This window comes from Danio aesculapii, chromosome 25, assembly GCF_903798145.1.
Source record: "Danio aesculapii chromosome 25, fDanAes4.1, whole genome shotgun sequence".
Lineage (NCBI taxonomy): Eukaryota > Metazoa > Chordata > Actinopteri > Cypriniformes > Danionidae > Danio > Danio aesculapii.
The window spans coordinates 7,334,376-7,350,994 of NC_079459.1; the positions used below are offsets into that span (position 1 = coordinate 7,334,376).

The following is a 16,619-nucleotide window of genomic DNA, read 5'->3' on the forward strand; positions in this document are numbered from 1 at the left end:
TCTTCTCTCTCTCTCATTGAGGCTCTAAATGGGCTCGCGACCGGGCTCCTGACCGACGTTGCCACGGCGACCGTGTCAGAAACAGGCTACTTTCTCAATAATTACTCAATGAGGGAGAAAAGCTGCAGAGCACAGGACCTGAAGGAGGACACCACAGGCCACCAGCCACGAGTAAAACACAGATATGAATGTGTGTGTCCTGTATTAATTTTTGTATTTATCATGCAGAATCATTCATTCATTCATTCATTTTCTTTCGGCTTAGTCCCTTTATTAATCAGGGGTCGCCACAGCAGAATGAACCACCAATTTATCCAGCATATGTTTTACACATACAACAGGATGCCTTTCTAGCCACAACCCAACACTGGGAAACTCATACACTAAGGGCAATTTAGTTTATTCTACTCACCTACTGTATAGCGTATGTCTTTGGACTGTGGGGGAAACCGGAGCACCCTGAGGAAACCCACGCAAACAAGAGGAGAATATGCAAACTCCACACAGAAATGCCAACCAACCCAGCTGGCACTCGAACCGGCGACCTTCTTGCTGTGAGGCAATCGTGTAACCCACTGTGCCACCGTGACGCCCATGCAGAATCATATTACTAGGAGCAGTGTATTTTTCTTATTACAGAGACAACCTTAAAATAAGTACATAAATTACTGACATAAGGTGAAATGGAACTTCTAATTAATTCAATACTTTTACTTTTGTTTTTATTAAAATGATTTTCATAAATGAAGCAATAAGATTTTATTAAACATATTTTTATTTAAGAAGTAATATATCAAATCATAATTCAGTATTTTTTCATTTCTCATTTATTTCTTAATTTAATATATATATATATATATATATATAGTTTCATTTTAAAATAATTTTTAAAATTTACAATGCCAAAATAAATATAAAATAGTAACAATTATTGTTAGTACCACTATCTTTCAAACCACCAGGGTGTACCCGTTTGTCAGCAAGAAGTTTTAATAATTTACAATATTAAAAAATGATTATTATTACTTATTGTTATATATTTTTAATAAGTACCATTCTGAATGAATATGTTATTTCATCTTTACATAAAAATACCTATTAGGATGAATGACGTTAAATATTTTACTCATATTTTAGCATTTGATTTTCACCAGAGTTATTGAAATCATTAAAATAGACCCTATTTAGTATTCTTTATATAAATATACTGTATATATATACAGTGCATCCAGAAAGTATTCATAGAGCATCACTTTTTCCAAATTTTTTTATGTTACAGCCTCATTCCAAAATGGATTAAATTAATTTATTTCCACAAAATTCTACACACAACACCCCATAATGACAATGTGAAAAAAGTTTCAGTTTCAGTTTGAAATTGTTGCACATTTATAAAAAATATCTAAAACCTGAAAAATCACATGTACATCAGTATTCACAGCCTTTGCTCAATACTTTGTTGATGCATCTTTGGCAGTAATTACAGCCTCAAGTCTTTTTAAATATGATGCCACAAGCTTGGCACACCTGTCTTTAGGAATTTTTTCCATTTCCTCTTTGCAGTACCTCTCAAGTTCTATCAGGATGGATGGGAAGCGACGGTGTACAGCTATTTTCAGATCTCTCCAAAGATGTTCAATAGGATTTAGGTCTGGGCTCTGGCTGGGCCTCTCAAGGACATTCACTGAGTTGTTGTGAAGCCACTCCATTGATATTTTAGCGGTGTGCTTTGGGTCATTGTCTTGCTGGAAGGTAAACCGTCGTCCCAGTCTGAGGTCAAGAGCACTCTAAAGCAGGTTTTCATTCAGGATGTCTCTGTACATTGCTGCATTCATCTTTCGGTCTATCCTGACTAGTCTTTCAGTTCCCGCTGCTGAAAAACATTCCCACAGCAGGATGCTGCCACCACCATGCTTCACTGTAGGGATGGTATTAGCCTGATGATGAGCGTTGCCTGGTTTTCTCCAAACGTAATGCCTGGCATTCACTCCAAAGAGTTCAATTTAAGTCTCATCAGAGCAGAGAATTTTGTTTCCTGTGGTCTGAGAGTCCTTCAGATCTTTCAAATTCCAGGCAGGAAGTGGCTTCTGCCTGGCCACTCTACGAAATAGGCCTGATTGGTGGATTGCTGCACAGATGATTGTCCTTCTGTAAGGTTCTCCTCTCTCCACAGAAGAACGCTGGAGCTCAGACAGAGTGACCATTGGGTTATTGATCACCTCCCTCACTAAGGCCCTTCTTCCCCCGATCACTCAGCTTAGATGGCCGGCCAGCTCTAGGAAGAGTCCTGGTGGTTCCAAACATCTTCCACTTACGGATGATGGAGGCCACTGTGCTCATTGGAACCTTCAGAGCAGCAGAAATTTTTCTGTAACCTTCCCCAGCCTTGTGCCTTGAGACAATCCTGTCTCAGAGGTCTATAGACAATTCCTATGTCTTCATGCTTGGTTTGTGCTTTGACATTCACTCGTGTGTATCACTCCAGACACAGTGAATGCCAAGCAGAGACCTAACCTCACCATAGTTTGACAAACATTGTGGCTGATGTACAACATAATGTACTTCTGAGACTTTTACAACACGGGCTCATTCTGAAAGCGTAGCCCTATATACGTTTCTGGAGATCGCTAATTATGTAGCCAGAGCTATGTATGGCTGCATTTCATCTTTAAAATGAATACTATGGGGCGGTATGGTGCCGTTCCTTTTTGCTCTTACCAGCTGACCACTTACCCCCTATGTGGACAGCTTTTCTGCTGTTACCAGTTTGTCCTGTAGCTTGACACATTCATTAGCGGACTTAGTTGGGTTTAGGGAAGAAGGAGGGTTGGTCGGTCAGTAAACCAGTCAATGGATAGGGACTTCTGGTGGAATTACGTGAGAATAGCAGGTGCGAATGGCACTCGTGAAAAAGTATACACAGCAACCTCTGGTGGAGTCGCGAAAACAAAAACTGCAAAAAAAAAACGTACCTCCTGGGATGTATTTTGCTCTCTCCAGAAATGTATAAAGGAGTACCTTTTCAGAAGTTTACATGGATGCAAATACGCAGTTTATTTATAAGGATAGTGCCTATTTTAAAATATTTATATAAATCTCCATCAGCCTGTCATTGTGCAGAGCAAAAATGGTTGATGTTCTGACACATGATGGCAACAGAGACCGCATAATAAGTCCTTAAGGGAGAAAAAACAAACTACAGCTGATCAAATCATTATTAAACAGGTGAGTGACATTCTAAGTCGAGCTCTCTCTTTTGTATGTTGTAGTGCTGTATTTATACCATAGTAATCTGGTAGTGTTTGCTTACTGGGAAATCTCTGTAGACAGATGGCATTTCGTGCCGTTCAGCCTTATAATCTTAAAATGTCAGCAAAAGCATCCTTTTAGACATTGTGCTAGAAAATCAATCGAAACACTAGCTCTAAAGTGACGTTGGTGAATTAGCAACGGTTTCTGCTGTTTTGACGTCAGCTGCAGATGTGAATGAGTGGTGGAAGAAAGTAGTTCCTCATACAAAAGAGTTTTTTGACTCTCAATGTTTGATTTTGTTTTGTATACACTGGGTTTGCCGTCGAACTGTTGTATAAACGCAATATCAAACTCGTAGCAGTGCAATTTGGCTGTATATCATCACTGGTGGGACACTAAGGCACTCGGCCTGCTCCCTTGAGCCAACGCACGCCTCCCACCAGTGCCGATATTCAGCCATATTACACTGCTACGAGTGTGATGTTGCTCATATAAAATCGAAGGCAAAATTATTAGCCCTCCTGTGAAATTACACATTATGAAACTATAATAGTTTTAATAACTAATTTCTAGTAACTAATTACCTTTGACATGGTGACTGTACATAATATGTTTCTAGCCATTTTGCAAGATACTAGTCCTACCTTGACTAGGTTAATAAGGAGCTAACAGCGGTTTCTTCTGTTGACAATTAAAAAAAACATTGTTAGGCGCCTAATAATTTTGACCCTAAATATTTTACAAATTGGGCTGCACGGTGGCGCAGTGGGTAGCACGTTTGCCTCACAGCAAGAAGGTCGCTGGTTCGAGCCTCAGCTGGGTCAGTTGCCGTTTCTGTGTGGAGTTTGCATGTGCTCCCCATGTTTGCGTGGGTTTCCTCCAGGTGCTCTGGTTTACCCCACAAGTCCAAAGACATGGTATAGTTGAAATAGGGTGGACTAAATTGTACATAGTGTATGTGTGTGAATGAGTGTGTATGGATGTTTCCCAGTGATGGGTTGCAGCTAGAAGGGCATCCGCTGTGTAAAACATATGCTAGACAAGTTAGCGGTTCATTCCACTGTGGCAACCCCTGATTAATAAAGGGACTAAACCAAAAATAAATTGTTTTATTCCAGTTAAACTAAAATTAATAAATAAACACAGCTTAAATAAACACAATATTATTGGACATACTGCACATATTTCCTTGCTCCGTTAAACATCACTTGGAAAATATTTGAAAAACAATAAAAATTTGAATCATTTGAATTTATAAATATAAATGCATTATAAAAATATTATATATATATATTTAATTTAATGCAATCACTACAATTACCACTTTGAATTACCATTGTGCATGTGATCTGCTATATAAATAAAAACTAAATAAAATGGGACATCTTATCATTGAACCTTACATATACAGATGGTGAATATTTATAAAGCAGTGTGTGTTTACTTATTGTACATATTTACATTCAAAACCCAAGAGGGCACAGTGTGTTTACTTCAATGAGCCTGCCCGAATTAAAACGTACAGTCAAGCAAAATGCTGCAGGCCCGCTTATAGATTTGAAGAGGAAACCTATTATTAGAAGAACAATTACGACATGAGGTGAATTCCACTAACAAACACCACATGCTCGAAAATACACCAGCATATATTATCAGAAATAAAAAAAAGAAGTTGAACTGGATCTTTCAAGCATCTAAGAGAAAACGGCTGCAGTGGCACTGTTTATCAAAATGGTGGATAAAATTGGAAGGTTTTGATATTATAAATATGAGCTAGAACAGGAACAGCTTTGATGCTGATTTAACAAAGCCATGACTGAAAGTTTAAAATACTTGAAGAATGAAGACAGTAGAAAGTCAGAATTATTAGCCCCCCTGTATATTTTAACCCAAATTTCTATTTAACAGAAAAAAAAAATGTCAACACATTTCTAAACATAATAGTTTTAATAACTCATTTCTAATTAAATAATTAGACAAGTTAGGGTAATTAGGCAAGCCATTGCATAACAGTGGTTTGTTCTGTAGACAATAGAAAAATAATATTGCTTGAGGGGGCTAATAATATTGACCTTAAAATGTTTTTTAAAAAACTTACCTCAGTGAGCTCAATTGCAAATTATTTTGTCTTCGCATTGATCCCATGTGCCAGCCTGTACACCCGCCGGTGACCTGCATTCTCCAGCCTCCGGTGCCTAGATTGCAGATCTGCACAAGAAGTTTGGCCAGAGGAGAAATGGTTTTGGCCAACTGAGCCTGGATTCTCTTGATGTTTTTTTCTTTCACTTTCATCAATTGGTGAAGTTTGTTCTTCGCCACTGTCTTGCTTGGTTTGGGACTTGTGGAGCTGGTCATCGATGGATTTGCTTCTCAGTGTTTGGACTTTCAGCAGTGAAAATTAAACCACACTGAACTGAACTTCAACTCTGAAAGCTGGACTGACACATGCTTCAGTTTACTAGAACTTGTTTGTTAATCTGCTTTCACACAATCTACATTGTAAAAGTGCTATAGAAATAAAGAATGAATTTAGATAATGTGACAATTAATTATCAGTAACCGTAGCGGCATTGTAACGGGGTTAGTTGACATTTTGCTTGATTACACACTTTTGAAAAAAAATCTATTCCGTTAGTAAAATTGTTACGACGTCGATATTCATCGTAATCTTTATCACTGGTACTGTGACACAAATTTGTATAGTGACATAGCACCAGATAAAATATGCTGACACTTTAGCTTTTTTGTGCAGAATTTTATAAAATAAAAAATTAAAAAATCTGCAGATTTATGCGGAATGATTTTGGGAGTATAGTAACTAAAAACTAAAATACATCGTAAGAAATATCCATAAAGTTGCAGTTTTCCATATTTTGTGATTCATGCTTTTATTTTCACCCATTTATTCATGCTTTTAAATTGCATTATGAGACTTTGACCTTTTTTTTAACAACTTTGAACCTTGAAAAGTTAAAAAAGTGGCTTTTATGAACATGTTTAAAAGGTTAAAGCCATGTTTCTCAACCACGTTTCTGGAGGACCACCAGCTCTGCATATTTTCCCTGTCTCCTTAACCAAACACACCTGATTCAGATCATCAGCTCACTAGCAGAGACTGAAAGACCTGTAATGGGTGTGACAGACAAAGGAGACAAAGTGTTGGTGGTCCTCCAGGAGCGTGGTTGAGAAATACTGGTGATATATTGTCTGTGTTGGTGTTGTATATTACGTTAAAAAACATTTACAAAAAAAAAAAAACATTTTCTTTATGGAGACTTTATGGAGACTTATTTCTCCATATATTGATTCTTATACATTGTATTATTTAGTTGTTACAATCTGCTAAAATGTCAGTAAAAGTCACTTTGTTAAAATGTAGAGTTGAATTCATATAATCAAATATGGAGCCAGATCAGTCTCAAAAATTATATATTTCAAAATATTATTCATACATCTATAACACAAGTTACACTCGCAAAATCCAATTCATAAATTCAAAACACAAATCATAAATTCACAAATCCAATTCGTAAATCGAAAACACGATTCAGAAATACACAAATACAATTCATAAATTTAAAACACAATTTATAAATACACAAATACAATTCGTAAATTCAAAAAACGAAACCAAAATACACAAACCCAATTCATTTGGCGAAAATATTTATGATTTTTAATTTTTATATATTTACAAATTTATAATTTATAATTCACAAATTTAATATATTCACAAATTGCGTGTTGCATTTATGAATTGTGTTTTGAATTTAAAAAATGTGACTTTGTAAATGTGACTTGTGCTGTGCATGTATGAATTTTATTGTAGAAATATATTATTTTTGAGACTGATCTGTCTCCATAATCAAAAGTCAACAGAGCAGAGATCAAGGTCCCATAATGCAATTCACAACCGTAAATAAACGAAAATCTCAAAATAGGGAAACTGTTACTTAACAGATTTTTTTTACAGTGTACTATAAACTAAAATTAACTACTATAGTAACTAAAAACTATACTAAAAAATAAAAAATAATAACATTTAAACTTTTATTTAAGATTTACAATGCAAATCCAAACAAAGCAAGTCTCTCATATAATATTTGCACTAAAATACATAAGTACTTTATAAACATTTGACCATTAGTTAATATTATTCCTTATAATGAACAGATTTAATTATGGGCTAAAAGATCAGCGAAAATCTGCTGATTTCTTTGCCTACAGATTCCATGTGTGCCTATGACCTACACTCTCAGAAATAAAGGTACAAGAGCTGTCACTGGGGTGGTACATTTTCAAAAGTTACACATTTGTACCTAAAGAGTCCATATTAATACCTCAAGGGTACACATTAGCACCGAAAAAGTACAAATGTTTACCTTTTGACATTTTTAGGTACTAATATATACCTTTGAGGTACTAATATGGACTCTTTAAGTACAAATGTGTAACTTTTGAAAAGGTACCACCCCAGTGACAGCTCTTGTACCTTTCTACATTTCTGAGAGTGTAGGTATTATGGCAGCTAGCTCTCTGCCAATCTCACATGGTTGCCCACTGAAACTAAGCAAAGCTGTGCGCAATCATTTCCGACATGGGAAAGCTATAGGTTGCTGCCGGAAATGGTGTTAGTGAGGCCAGCAGGGGGTGCTCAACCTGCGGTCTGTGTGGGTCTTAACGCCCCAGTATATTGATGGGGACTCTATACTGCTCAGTGAGCACCGTCTTTTGAATGAGACGTTAAACCAAAATCCTGACTCTCTGTGGTCGTTAAAAATCCCAAAATTAACCCCAGCATACTGACCAAATTTGCCCTCTGTCTATCATAGCCTCCTAATCATCCCCATATCATAACTGGCATCATCACTCTGTCTCCTCTCCATCCATCAGCTGGTATGTGGTGTGCAGTCTGGTGAAATATTGCTGCCGTCGCATCATCCAGGTGGATGCTGCACACTGGTGGTGGATGAGGTGATTCCCCAGTGTGTAAATCGCTTTTAATGTGCTGGAAAGCGCTATTTAAATGTAAAGAAGTATCATTATTATTATTCATTCATTCATTTCCTTTTCGGCTTGGTCCCTTTATTAATCTTGGGTCGCCACAGTGGAATGAACCGCCAACTTATTCAGCATATGTTTTACGCAGCGGATGCCCTTCCAGCCGCAACCTATCACTGGGAAAATTATTGTTATTATTATTATTATTATAATTATTATAATTACTCTGTTAATGTGTTTTACAAGGACATGTCCTGTGTCCTTGTAATTCAAAACAACATTTTGACATTCAAATTTGCTGCAAATTTCCTGTGAGTGTTGGGTTTAGGGGGAGGGGTGGGGTAATGCCATATATTAAGTGTTTTTACTGTATGAAATACATTACACCTATGGAGAGTCCTCATAAACCATGTAAACAAGTATGATGTATCTGTGTGACTGTGTGCGTGTTTGTGTAAGTATGTGTGTGATCTGAGCTTTTTGGTGAGCAGCAAGGTCAAAGCAGTGAGGTGCATAAATGCATTGTGGGATGCTGGGAGATTGTGTTCCTGCTGAGCGGAGATAAATCATGTCAGCTCCACACACTCTTAAAAGCACCAGGAGCACATGTGCCGCCCCACCATCCTTCCTTCCTACAGGCTTCTTCATCTTCCTCCACGGTGTGTGTGTGTGTATGCGTGCATGTGTGTGTGTATGCGCATGTGTGTTTGTGCGTTTCACAGCTGCAGGTGCCTCTGTAATCAGTTAACTGTCATGTACACACACACACACACACACACACACGCACACACACACACACACACACACACACACAAACACGTGCAGAGAGACACAAAAACACACACAGATTAGGCTGTGTACCGTTTATACCACACACATAAAAGCATCCTCTCTCCTCACCATTAGCCCTGGTGTGTCATTTGATCGTGCATTAGACACACACACACTCAAGAATGCCCTGCAGGTGTGTGTGTGTGCTCAGAATCAGTTGAAAATGGAGGCTTATTTGTGGCAGGTTTTAAACACTTCCTTGTCTTGGTTATCTGAGATGGAGACAATAGTAAAACCTCAGGAGAATACAGACTTGCATCATTTGTACATCTTCATTTATTTTGCATAAATAACTCTGCATTATTTAGACTGGGCTCTGCTGTTTCATATGTTATGCCATTGTTTAGGAGCTATGAATATAGCATTATTCTTATAAGTCAAACCTATTGTTTTTTTTTTGTTAGAAATATTGTTGTGATTTGAAGTGTATATTTATTCTAACCACAGATCTTCTTCTGATTGTATTTAACCTGCATGTGTGGATTTAAAAAACAAAAATAAAATTGTGTGTACACGCATTTTTTAAACATATATACATTCAATAAATTTGCATTTATACACACACACGCACACACGCACACACACACACACACACACACACACACACACACACACACACACACACACACAGTTGAAGTCAGAATTATTAGCAGGGCAAGGAAATTTTCACAGTGTGTCTGACAATATTTTTTCTTCTGGAGAAAGTCCTATTTGTTTTATTTCGGCTAGAATAAAAGCAGTTTTTAATTTTTTATAAACAATTTTAGGGTCAATATTATTAGCCCCTTTAAGCTATTTTTTTTTTCAACTGTCTACAGAACAAACCATCATTATACAATAACTTGCCTAATTACCATAACCCACCTAGTTAACCTAATTAACCTAGTTAAGCCTTTAAATGTCTTGAAAAATATCTAGTCAAATATTATTTACTGTCATCATGGCAAAAATAAAATAAATCAGTTATTAGAAATGAGTTATTAAAACTGTTATGTTTAGAAATGTGTTGAAAAGATCTTCCCTCCATTAAACAGATATTGGGGAAAAAATAAACAGAGGGGCTAATAATTCAGGGGGTTCAATAATTCTGATTGCAACTATATATATATTTATATATATATATATATACACGCACATATACATACATTTATATGTATTAGGGCAGGGCGATTAATCGAAAAGGAACTGAAATCGACATTCAGAACCTATAATCAGTCTGTTTTTTTTCAGGTCAATTTTTTAGTTACTTACCCTACCGTGTGTGGAGTCACGTGACCCCGCGTTGTTACTTTTCACTACATTGACGATGACAGGAAGCTGCCCCAGAGATGCCTTGAGATATTTTTCCATTGAAAACATTATTAATAATTTATTTTTATTTATTTTCTTTTATTTTATATAAGAAAAAGGGACTGTTCATTTTAGGCAATGTGTGTTTTAATTTCAGTTGTTCAATGTTGATGTTCAATAAATAATCATAAATAGTAGATAGTGTGTGTTTCCTTTAATTATTTTAAAACCAATGAACCCTTCATTCAGAAATCTCTCATGTGTAATATATGAGCATATGTGAGCATACTTTACAAAAAAATACTGTCCATGAATTATGAGGGCAAAAAATATATAAAACAAATTAATGAAATAATTGTGCAATATTTGTAATCAAGTCAAAATGTTCAATTAATCTAGATTTTGATTTTAGGCCAAATAGCACAGCCTTAATATATATATATATATATATATATATATATATATATATATATATATATATATATATATATATATATATATATATATATATATATATATATATATATATATATATATATATATAAACATTTCTAAACATAATAGTTTTATTAACTCAATTCCAATAACTGATTAATTTTATCTTTGCCATGATGACAGTAAATAATATTTGACTAGATATTTTTCAAGCCACTTCTATACATCTTAAAGTGACATTTACAGGCTTAACTAGGTTAATTAGGTTAACTAGGCAGGTTAGGGTAATTAGGCAAGTTATTGTATAACGATGATTTGTTCTGTAGACGGTTGAAAAAATATATAGTTTAAAGGGGCTAATAATTTTGACCTTAAAATGGTTCATAAAAAAATTAAAACTGCTTTTATTCAAGCCAAGATAAAATAAATAAGACTTTCTCCAGGAGAAAAAATATTATCAGACATAATCAAACATAATATGTGGTATAATAATATGATAATAATATAATAATATAATAATATGCATGTCTCTGGAAGATGAAAAGCATTAAATTATTTTACTATTGACTTTATTTTTGCTAGCGTTTGTAATAGGAATATTTCTATTTCAACAAGCACTGTGAATACAATACATTTGGATGTATATAATCTAAATTTATATATATATATATATATATATATATATATATATATATATATATATATATATATATATATATATATATATATATATATATATATATAATATTTTATATTTTTGCTGGATTTTATAAAGACAGACACCTAGAGCCTAGAAACACTGATTTTCTAAATTTGTGTGAATGTACAGCATTAGCACAGCATTCCTCGGGGATTGACCCAGGGAGAGTGAGACATCGCTCAGTGTGAAGTGACCCCGTCAGGAGGAGGTCCGTCACCCCTGACTGTGGCTCTGCCTCCGGGGCGGATCAGTGGAGCAGGTGCTGCCGCTGCTGCGAGTCTCAAGCGCCGCCTTCACTCACTCCACTGCGGCTCGCTCGGCGCACTCCACCGCTGCGCTGCCACCGGGGCGACAAGATGGATTTACTTCACTAAATAGCTGGAAATACGCTTTTCCTCCGTGTTAAGGTGAGTTCTCGCCCTCGGGCCGGGATAAAGAGGCTTCTGCTGAAGTGTGCTCCGCTTTCGGCTGCGTTTGTTACACGGGCTCCATCGCATCGCGTGCCGGATAAAACTGCGTGATGAGGGGCGCTTTGTTTTCATTCACAGTCATTGGTGGTCCATCCTGCGAGCGTACAGGCAGACTGCTGTTTTTCATTTTTATTCAGTTAGCTTATCTGGTTGTTTTAGTTGTTTTATCTGAGCTCTTCCCCTCCTGTGACGGGAAGCTGTATTGATTTTTTGATCGGCTTTGTTATTAGAAATGATACGCTTGCTGTGACCTTTGGCTCTCCGTCGGGACTTATTCATATTCAGAACTGTTTAACAATGTCCTGAGAGAGAAATGTGGGAATGTTTCGGGCTTGCAGAAAGAGAGTCGTGGTGAGTTAGGTGACCTTCTGCGATTCTGTCACCTCAAGGTTAATTTTCCATCCATCTCGGAGCTCTCTTGTGGAAATTAGTTGGAAAAACCACAGCATTTGATGCGAATTTGTCCAGTGAGTGTTTTTTTTTAAGCCTGACCTCATTAAGCAGAACGTACTAGGACATTTGTTAGACTTTTAATACCACATTTAGACATATTTTACCGTGTGTTTTGGCTAATTTGAGATTTACAGATAGTTTGGACTGAATTAATTTTTTTTAATAATAAGCTTTAACTCTCACAGTCTTAAATATGGTTTTTGTCCAGTCATACTGACAAGAGGTACCATGATTTTTACACAATGTCATTCAGCGTAACAATGGTTTATTTAGCGAAAAAAGCTTGTCATTCAAATTTAGAACAAAAACGTGTAAATTAGTACCATTATCCTTCAAACCACTATGTTTTACCTATTTGTAAGACAATTGTAATCATTAATAGATAGTATGCACTCAAACTAAATATTGTTCAAACTACTTATTTTGAATGAGCTGAATCAATGCAATTATTTAGTTATTTTGGGATAACGTAATTGTTTTATGTTCAATCAACTTAAATTTGTAAAAACAATTAAGTTAACTTAATTGATGTGTTGGGACAACATGAAGGTATTGTGTGGAGCATTTTTACTGTGTGGTTACATCTCTTTTTATATATTTTAGTAAGTACATGTTATAATGACAGTCTTTTAAAAATGTTCTGTTTTGGCCATCTAAATTGTCTATATCAAAATCACCCAATTAAAAACCCCATACTGTTAAACCATAGTAAGTCTTGGTTTGGTCACATCCTGTGTGTTTCACTCATACGTGTGAAGTTTTACTTTTTAAAACTCTCTCGTTTCCTCCTCTGGCTTTTTTTGTGTGGTCAAATAAATGTCAGCGTTCTGTGGAAAGTCATGTTTACCCAGCAAACCGTCTATATATACGTACAGTACGCGCAGACAGATTGTGAGTTTGCATTATCCCTGACTTCAAAGATCATTTTTTAAGAACTAACGGCTGATGTTTTATTTGATCAAGTGTGAAACTGAAATACGAGTTTGCGTTGAACTGGAAAGACTGGAAGAGTTGGATGCTATGTGGAGGAGTTGTTAAATGAGAAGTTACTGTAATTACACAGAAAGTCACAGATTAGGCTTCATTAAGTCAGTGGAAATGACAATTTCAGTTGACTGCTTGACAATATGAAAATGTCAGTTCACAAGTGTAGTCTTGATGAAGACAGACTTGCTAAGAAACTCCTCATTGACCATCTGACTCCAGTCCAAATACTGTGTTTGTTCTTGATCTTGAACAGATATTTAGATTCTTGAATGCTGATTTGATTAATCTGTAACTTATTCTTTGAACTTTTTAACTCAAAATGTGCCCATAAATGCTTTGTGTGTGTTAGGAAATGATTCATAACTCATTCATTCATTCATTTTCTTTTCGGTTTAGTCCCTTTATTAATCCGGGGTCACCACAGAGGAATGAACCGCCAATTTATCCATCACGTTTTTACGCAGCGGATGCCCTTCCAGCCGCAACCCATCTCTGGGAAATGATTCATAACTGTATAAACAAATTTTTATCCAACAGACAAAAAGTATGTTATACAGCTGAAATGTGTTTGTATTTTAAAAAAAATCCTATTTAATTTAGCTGTATACAGTGTGTGAATTATACAATGACGATCAGGAGGGGTGGGGGGGTTACATTTTTTCAGAAGTAGTTTAATACATCCTTTAATGAATCGATTTATGAATGTATTTAAATTACATTTAATTTATTAATAAAATGTATACATTTTCAGTGTTTTGATGGATATTTAGTGACTATTTTAGAGGTTTAGTCCCTTTATTAATCTGGGGTCGCCACAGCGGAATGAACCGCCAATTTATCCAGCACATATTTTACACAGCGGATGCCCTTCCAGCCGCAACCCACCACTGGGAAACATCCATACACTTTCATTCAACACATACACTAGGACAATTTTAGCATACCCAATTCACCTATACCATATGATCCTCCGCCCCGCACTGGTCGCAGTAGCAACCCGCTTGTGAAAAATACACACAGCCTAGTTTACAATAATACATCTTGGTTTTAAAATGGTATTTTAGAAAGAAAAAGATCTACATCCACACTTGCGTTTCCCCTAGCATTTCTGTAAAGCCCTTCTTCCACACTATACTGCTGAAAATGCATATCACAGGACCACATATGCACACACACACACACAGTCATGCGCTGGCTGCATGCGAGTCTGAGCTCCCGCAGTCAGAAGATGCTTAGAGCACAAAACCACAGAGAGCAGTGCACGTCGGACAGTTTATCAAGGATGTCCCGCTGGATCTCGTCTCATTACAATTGTTAAACGTGATATTTAATTAATATTGTCTCTATCTAACGACTCTTAGGTATTTTGAATCTATCAGGTAACGTGTCACAACGTCAGTGCACTGCTTCAATCTTTAAATTTCACGCTTGTACTTAGTAATTTTAGCGAAAACCTCAGATACTGTTGGTTGGTTCCTGTTGGTTGTGCACATTTTGGCCAACCAAGTTTGTCGACGCCGTTATAACGACATAGATTACTATGCCAATTTATGCCAAACTCAAGGGCGTAGGTTTGCACTTGACATTGGTGGGGACAGGTGAATGAAACGTGGGTATATATATATATATATATATATATATATATATATATATATACCCATCTTCATACAATTTATTAAATTTCTGGCCCGAAGCCAAGAGATGTTCTGGTGTTTTGAAAAGCTAAAAGTTGGATTGTTATTATTTTAGAATTTTTTTCTCATTATTCAAATGGCTAAATTGACTGAGGAACACTTAATGTGCTGGCCAGATTGTTATTTGCCTGTAGGCATTAGTAGTTAATTTAAAACTAGTTTTAACAAATTAAAAAAAAAAATGTACAAAAATTAATGATATATGATAATAAACTTGTATTTAAAAATAAGAATCTTTCCATATTTTTTATTCAAAATTGTCATTATCTATAAAATTGTGATATAAAACTTACAGTTTAAATGCACATTTGTAAATAAACACTTAAAATAGTCAGAGTGTGGTAAGATATTTGGCAAAATGGTTGGAAATATTTTTGGTACATCAGAAAGTGTGGTTAAGATAACCATCAGACAAAATAATCCAGCAAATTAGTTCTTAAAATGTCACTAATAAAAATATTCAATATTTATACCTCATAAATAAATAATAGAAATAAGGCAAATAACTGCAAAAAGGTTAAGTTTTTCAGAAAACAAATTGCCACCCCTTTCAATAAGCTGGCTACAGGCCTGACAGTGTAATGTTAGAATAATGTTTATTAACTGATAAAGAGAGAGTTTAATAAAGACTTCAGTTCATTTTAGCCACAGTGCAAATATAACATGTCTCATATATCTGTATTATGCCTGTACACAGGCTGTATTTATTTATTTATTTATTTATTTTTGACAAATATTTTTAACCGAAATTGGACATGCTAGAGATTAGGAGAACTGCGGGGTCATATACTTCAGCTGTTTATTCTGCAGTTAGTTTTCAGGGCGCATCATACACAGACTAGCCTATCTGCTATAACGAAAGACTGTGCGTTAAAGTAGGGGAAACACGAGCATTAACGGCATTATCGTGATGGGCTCATTCAGTAGCGAACTTGCGTTTATGTGACTTACACTTTCGTTAAAAAAAAGCTCCTTATGTAAACCTTTTTGTTGTTGCCATGCTTGTGTGTGTCACCTAACTGCTGCACACAACACACCTTACTCTTGCACAGGAAAAACAATCCACTGCATTTGGCGCTGCTTATCTGAACGCAGCCACAGCCTCTCACATGATAGCAGGAAAAGGCACAGCCAATCAAAATGCCCATATGTGTTTTGGGGGCGGGAGGAGCGAACGTGATTGAACCCTTTCTGTGTGTCTAGGTTAATGTTGACAGCGCAATTTTTTTAAGTGGATTAAATTATTGGTGGGGACATTTAATGGTTGGAGGATGTTGGTGGGGACACATCCCCTCCGTCCACCATAAATCTACGCCCCTGGTGTAACTTATCTTTATTTATTCATGATTTGATTACTTATGGGTAAAACAAAGACCAGGCGGGTGACATGGTTGAAATGGTATGCTACAAAAAATTAAATCGTTATTTTTTTTCATACCATAGTGATTAATTGATGATGGAACATAATTTCACTCATATTTTGATTCATTCTGAAAACGTAGCCCT

General features: G+C 35.9%; 1 protein-coding gene across 1 annotated transcript in view; it reads left to right on the forward strand.

The window, feature by feature from the left end:
• The first annotated feature begins 11,782 nt into the window (after nt 1–11,782).
• gse1a (Gse1 coiled-coil protein a) overlaps nt 11,783–16,619 on the forward strand; it is an 85,954-nt gene continuing 81,117 nt past the window's right edge. Inside the window, exon 1 of the mRNA XM_056452328.1 lies at nt 11,783–11,916. The gene's annotated coding sequence lies outside the window, so the exon portion shown is untranslated. The remainder of the gene's footprint in view (nt 11,917–16,619) is intronic.